At 48.8% G+C, this 5,876-nt stretch overlaps 1 protein-coding gene across 1 annotated transcript in view; it reads left to right on the forward strand.

Annotated features, from left to right (window-relative positions):
- Positions 1-5,876, forward strand: part of SFMBT2 (Scm-like with four mbt domains 2) — a 187,039-nt gene that overhangs the window by 1,497 nt on the left and 179,666 nt on the right. The window lies entirely within an intron of this gene.

Consider the following 5,876-nt stretch of genomic DNA (forward strand, 5'->3'; position numbering starts at 1 on the left):
GGGGATGGTGCGGAGCTTGCGCGGGGCTCCCGCGGGCAGCGCCGGCCGCCAGGGGGCGCCTGCGGCTGTGCGCACACGTGCGTGCGCGCCTATCTGTGCGTGTGCGTGCCTCTGCCCGTGTATGGGCGTCTCTGTGTGTGCGCGTGTGTGCCCGGTGGGGGCGGGCAGGTGCCGCTGCAGCCGCCGGAGGTTTGCTTGCGGAGCGGGTGTGCGCTGGGTGTGCACCATGGCTTCAGAGGCTCTTCACCCCCCGCGAAAGCAGCCTAAAACGCGTGTCCTCGCAGCGCCGGGCTCCTGAGCGCTGCCCCGAGCCTGGGGGTGCGGGAGAGCTGATCCTCGGAGGGGTGCTGGCTTCCGCCGAGAGCCCCCGGGGCTCTCTGCCCAAAACGGAGCGGGGGTATGAGATGGTAGCACTCCCTGCCAGAGCCACGGGGTTGGCAACCGGCTGGGGCAAAGCAGAGCCTGGATGCAGCGGGCTGCCCCGGGCAGAGCCAAGGCACTCAGGGAAGCCGGGATCAAGCAGCTGCGGGGGCTCCTTGGGAGGCAGGCACTAGGGATCTCCATCCAGCCCCTGCTCGCCCCGATCGGAGCAGCTGCAACCTCTGCATTAGGTGAGGGGAGCTGCGGCAGCCAGGTTTTTCCGCTCTCCAGACCTCAGGCACTCTGGTTACAGCGGGAAGATCCCGTTGGTATAGTGGTGGGATGCCCGGACCAGAGGGTGGAGGAGTCGCTGCCCTAATCCATCTCATCACTTTTATGCAAAGAAGAGATTAGGACTCATAACTTCCGGGATCAGGTGGGATGGGGGGAGATGCAATGAGAGCAGGCATCGGGGACAAAGTGGGGCACTGCTCAGAGGATGAGCGGGTGGTAAAGGAGGAGGAAAAGATCCTTTGGGGGGTTATTTTTTAAGAGAACTGGTGCTGGAACCTGGGGCAGGATGCAGGATGAAGAAACACTCCCTTATTAAGAGTGGAGTAATAAAGGATTAGCAGATGTCTTAACTCCGTGGCAGACACCAGTAGTGCAGCGTAATGCAGATGCAAACATCTGTAGTAGGTACATAGATGGTCCTGCAGGCCACAGCCATAAGCAGCTCTTTGTTGGACCAGTTGGTTGACCACTGAAGTCCTTTAAAAGCCCTAGTGCTAGAAATAGCATGTAAACCTCCAGTGGGAGAGGCCAGTATTATTTCCTGTCACTTAATGAGCCTTTGTTGGCGACATTCTGAGTTACCACCTCCGAAAAGGGGGAGATTTTTTTTTTTTCTTCTTTAAATGAAAATAGAATGATGTCTGTGGATATGAAAAAGTCCTGACAACCCATTATTATCTAATCAGACATAATTGAGTCTCTGATGAGTTCGGTGGAGTAATAAGCCAGTGTTGCTAGCTGCTGAAAGGACACCGAACTTTCAAGTATTTCAGCAGCGTGTAGTGAATTGTGACTCTGTCACGAACTCGACAGAAAAATGTAAACGGGGAGGATTCTTCTGGGGACACACCTATTTTTCAGAGGCATCATCTTAGTGGTGAGGAAAGGAGGCGGCATTGGAAATGAAGGAGAAATGTCCCCTGACCTATGCTGTCCTGGGCTACTCCCAGGAAGCCCTAGATACGGCACCATCCTGCTAGTCTGTACAGTGCAGGGCAGAGATGCACCTTATAGGTGACCAGAATTGGAGATGCATAAGCTTTCATGAACAAGAGCTCGTTTCAACATCAGGCTAATACTAAGCTGTTCCTTATAGGAGGCAGGGACCCCGTCCTCTTCTTCTGTGATGACCTTCAAACCCCGAGCCCTCTCTCTTCTGCTGCTTACCCCGTTAATACCTGCTTTTAAAGAGCAGGATCCCAATCGTTCATAGACACTGGGGCTGGAAGGGACCTTGAAGATCATCGAGTCCAGCCCCCGATCATAATTGTCATCGGCCCCTTTCAGCTGTAGTGGTAACGGGGCCGCTATACTTCGATGGTCAAAAGTCCTTTTTATTATATTTCTGTCTATTGAGATGTGTTGGGAATGTCTCAAAGAAGAAAGAAATCATGACCCTTCCCTGGAGGAGTCAACAAGCTAACAAATAGACAGGATGCAATGAGGAAGAAACAATACAACAGGGGAGATAAGGAGGGAAGACAGAGTAGTAGCAGTGAGACCAGGTGATTACTCAGCGAGGGTTAGTAGTGTGGTATGCTGGAGATCGTGGGGTGTTTTTTGGTTTGCCTTGTTTTGTTCTGTGTTTTTCAATGATTGCTACTCCATTACTTTGGTCACAGCAGCAAGGGGTCTTAAGGAGGGGGCCAGGCAGATTAGGAAGGGTATCCAAGGTAGATAGGTTGGTGATGTATGTTAGCGAGAAAAGCAGATGAGTGGGGCGTTGAGGCTGGCATTGCTGTTGGAGCAGGTGGTTTTGGAAGGTGAAGACGCTTGATGTCGTGGAGAAGGAGGATTTGGGAGTGCCATGGACTAGGTGTCGGGTCTGGAAGGTGATCTGACAAGTCCTGTTATAGATGAAGTGCAGAGATGCTCTGGGGGTGTCGGGGAAGCCATCTGCACCAGGTAAACTTCTTGATCCACACGACTTAAAAATATCTCGTTAATACAGCCCTGAATGCTGTGGTTTATAGTAGGAAGGCTGCTGGCAAATGTTGTGCTAATTGTGTTGCTGCTGTCCAGCTGCTATGGGCTACTGTAGCATCCCTTTGGGTTGTGGGAACCTGCTATATATCGTTAGTGTTTGCAATCTCCCGGATGTTTTCCTGCTTTTTGCAATCTCCCGGACGTTTTCCTGTTTAAAACAGCACGTTGAGTCTTTCCACTTTTGTGCATCTTGGACAATGGAAATAGATTTGTCGGTTTCCCTTTCCCCTGGAGAAGCTTTCGACTGGCTTCTTATTTTCTGCGTCTCGTGCGTTCCCAGCTCAGTGACACGGAGGTTTGGGTTGCCAGCCCTGCAGGGGAAGACAGCAAATGCAAAGAAAAACGGTTGTGCTGGCATTTAGAAATTATGAAAACAGTTCTAGTAAAAGCAGGCTTTGACAAACCTCAGATCCCAAAATACCGCCGTGAGGGCTATTTGGAAGCAGTGTATTTATAACTATTCTAGGTTTTATTTTTATTCCTTTGTTTTAAACAAAGCTAAATAAACAGGAGCAAGAAAAGAAAACTGAAGTGACATCTGATGGCAGAATTGTAACAGGCTAGGCGATGCTACTCAGAAATAAGCCTACTACCCAGATCTTGCAGTTTTACACAAATAATCCTTGCCCGCACTATTAGGTCTGTTAATGGCAGTGGAGTAACTTGTGTAAGGCTGGACTGCTGGCGTGTCCAGCCACATCCAACCTCTGGTTCAGCCACAAGTTATTAGACTTTGTAGTGTCTGTTGTCTTACTAGGAAAGAGTAATTCCTTGCATTAGGAACCAGTAGGTGAAATGTGGCCTGTGTAATGTGAGCAAGATGTCTGTGACCGTTGTAGTGTAAAGTCTATGAACCTCTGAGTCCATCTCAGTTCATGGGGGGTGGGGGGCGTGGGAGGGAGACCGGCAGTCGCTTTTCTGGGAACGTTAAAAGATTGTGTAGGAAAGAGTGTACATAGACCTCCCATGTAATTGTTCCTGGGAAGAAATTGTGTTGATTAGTGAACAGTTTCGGAGACGGTGTTTAGAGCGCTGCTTTATAAATGTAGGTCAAGCAGCTGTTTGCACGGAGTCCACAATCTTGATTATATTGGGTACGATGACACATTAATATTGCATGATCTCGCATCACTTGGCTGTTCACCATTGCATCTTTAGAGACTGCTTGTGGAAGCGAACGGCACCTGATTCATTTTCCTTTAGGGAAAAGGGGGTGGGATCACCTCCTTGAACGTGACCCGCGGGGCTCTAGGAGTTAACCGGTGCGTTGCAAATTGATTCTGAGCAGGCTGTGCCAGCGAGCGCGCTGCAAACTACAGTTGCTCGCCCTTACCGAGAGGAAGGGCTCTTCTGTGGCTGCCTTCAGAGCGTCCTCAGGCACGGCAGCGAGTAATTGTGATTCCAGTTCACGACAGTGGTTCGGGTCTGCAAACGCTTATGTAAATGAGTAGTCCCTTCCAGCGAGTGGAATTATTTTTGGATGGAAAGCTACAGGCGGTGTGGAGCAGTGTGTAGGATCAGGGCCCACATGCTGATTGGTTGGAAAGTTTAAAGTGAATGGATGCTGCCAAGAACTAGAGTGCAATCTTCCTAAAAAACATTAGGATCTGATGGCAGATGTTTTCTGGATTCTAATCTGCTTGCCTTCCTTGCAAAGCTGCTCGGAGAAATGCAGCTCCATAAAGCCAGACTTTATTATCCTGATCAATGGGAGTTTGGCTGATTTAAGGAGTTCTGTATTGGCCCTTGTATTAGGGCCACAAAACCAGTGTTTCGCGTTCCCTCCTGAGAGTCCTGGCACTTAATTAATCAGGCCTGTTGGGATATGATTGAGTTGTTTTTTTTTTTCCCTGTGGCTGGTGCCAAATAAGATGTTTTGGATTGATAAACAGCTGCGTGCATTCAAGTTGTCAAGCGGTACGAGCTGTTAATTTTAACTCTGTTTGCATGGCTGAGGCGAGGAAGAGGTGGAATTAAAACAGTCCTATAGTTGTGGCCGTCCACTGCTTTGAAATGCGTGCCCTGTATCTTGCTTATATCCCTTTGTTTCCTCTAATGGCTTAAATTGCAAGGGGTTTGGGTACTAATTGTGTCTTCATCAAGGAAGGTCCCGATTCAGCAGAGCACTTTAGTACATGTTTAAATCTAAGCCTGCCTTAATCCCACTCCTATTTAGCTAAGCTGTAGCCTTTGAAGTTGAGACCTCTGTATGTGATGAAGTGCTTTGCTGAATCAAGCCCTAAATCTTGCATGTGATGAAGTGCTTTGCTGAATCTAGCCCTTTTTCACTAATAAGGAGCCAAGGCCCTGAGAAAGCTATTGGAAATAGGATGCCTATCTAATAAGTCTTTTTTTGTTTCTCCATTGCTAGCCTTGTGTTGACACTTACACCTGTTGAAAGTGGATGTAAAATACCAGTACTTGGATACGGCAGCATTTTACAACCACTGGATCCTAGGGGTAGAAAACAGGTGCAAGGCAGTGGAGAATAAAACTCACTAGTTCACTGGCAGTTAATGAAAGAACCACCTTTGCTATTTCACGGCCCGATCTAGCATCCTGGGCTTGACCCTGAGAGCTGTGATGAGGATGAGGCTTTTTTTCTACACCATAAACCGGTGACTTTCAACCAGGGTGTTATGGCACCCTAGGGGGCTGTGAGATCCTTTCAAGGGTGTCCTGGGATGCCATGCACTGTTAGCACTGTTAGGTGTGCAGTCATGATTTGCAAGACCCACCCAGGAATTTCAAATAGGAATCCACGGTGTTAAAAACATTCTGCCTTGTTGTCATTGTTTTTACTTCTTTGCAACAGGAAAAGCGCTCTATCATTTTTCCGTTGTCAAGTAATGAGTGCCTTGAGTCTAATGAGGGTTGTCTCGAGCCTAAAAAGTTTGAGGAACACTGCTCTCCCTGATGTCAAGGGCAGTGCTGCCAACTCTCAGGAAATTTACTGACTGTCAGTAAAAAAAAAAAAAAAAAAAAAGGCAGGCTAAAAATGCCTATCAGTAAAGCCTGTAAAAAAACCTGTAGCTGTCAGTAAAAACACTTAAGCAGCCACAGCTTGCTTGAAGCTCTCACAGACAGAATAGAGCAATGCCATTCAGTGTCTGAGTGGGCGCACAGTGAGCATTATCTCAGCCATGTGCTACCGCTGCATCCCAGGCTGCCTGTAATACTGCTGGGTCACAGGTAGGCTTCTTTGGGGGTCTGTGGCAGGCTAGGGGGAGTGGGGC

Source organism: Gavialis gangeticus, unplaced genomic scaffold (assembly GCF_001723915.1).
Source record: "Gavialis gangeticus isolate Ggan-Ray unplaced genomic scaffold, GavGan_comp1, whole genome shotgun sequence".
Taxonomy (NCBI): Eukaryota; Metazoa; Chordata; order Crocodylia; family Gavialidae; genus Gavialis; species Gavialis gangeticus.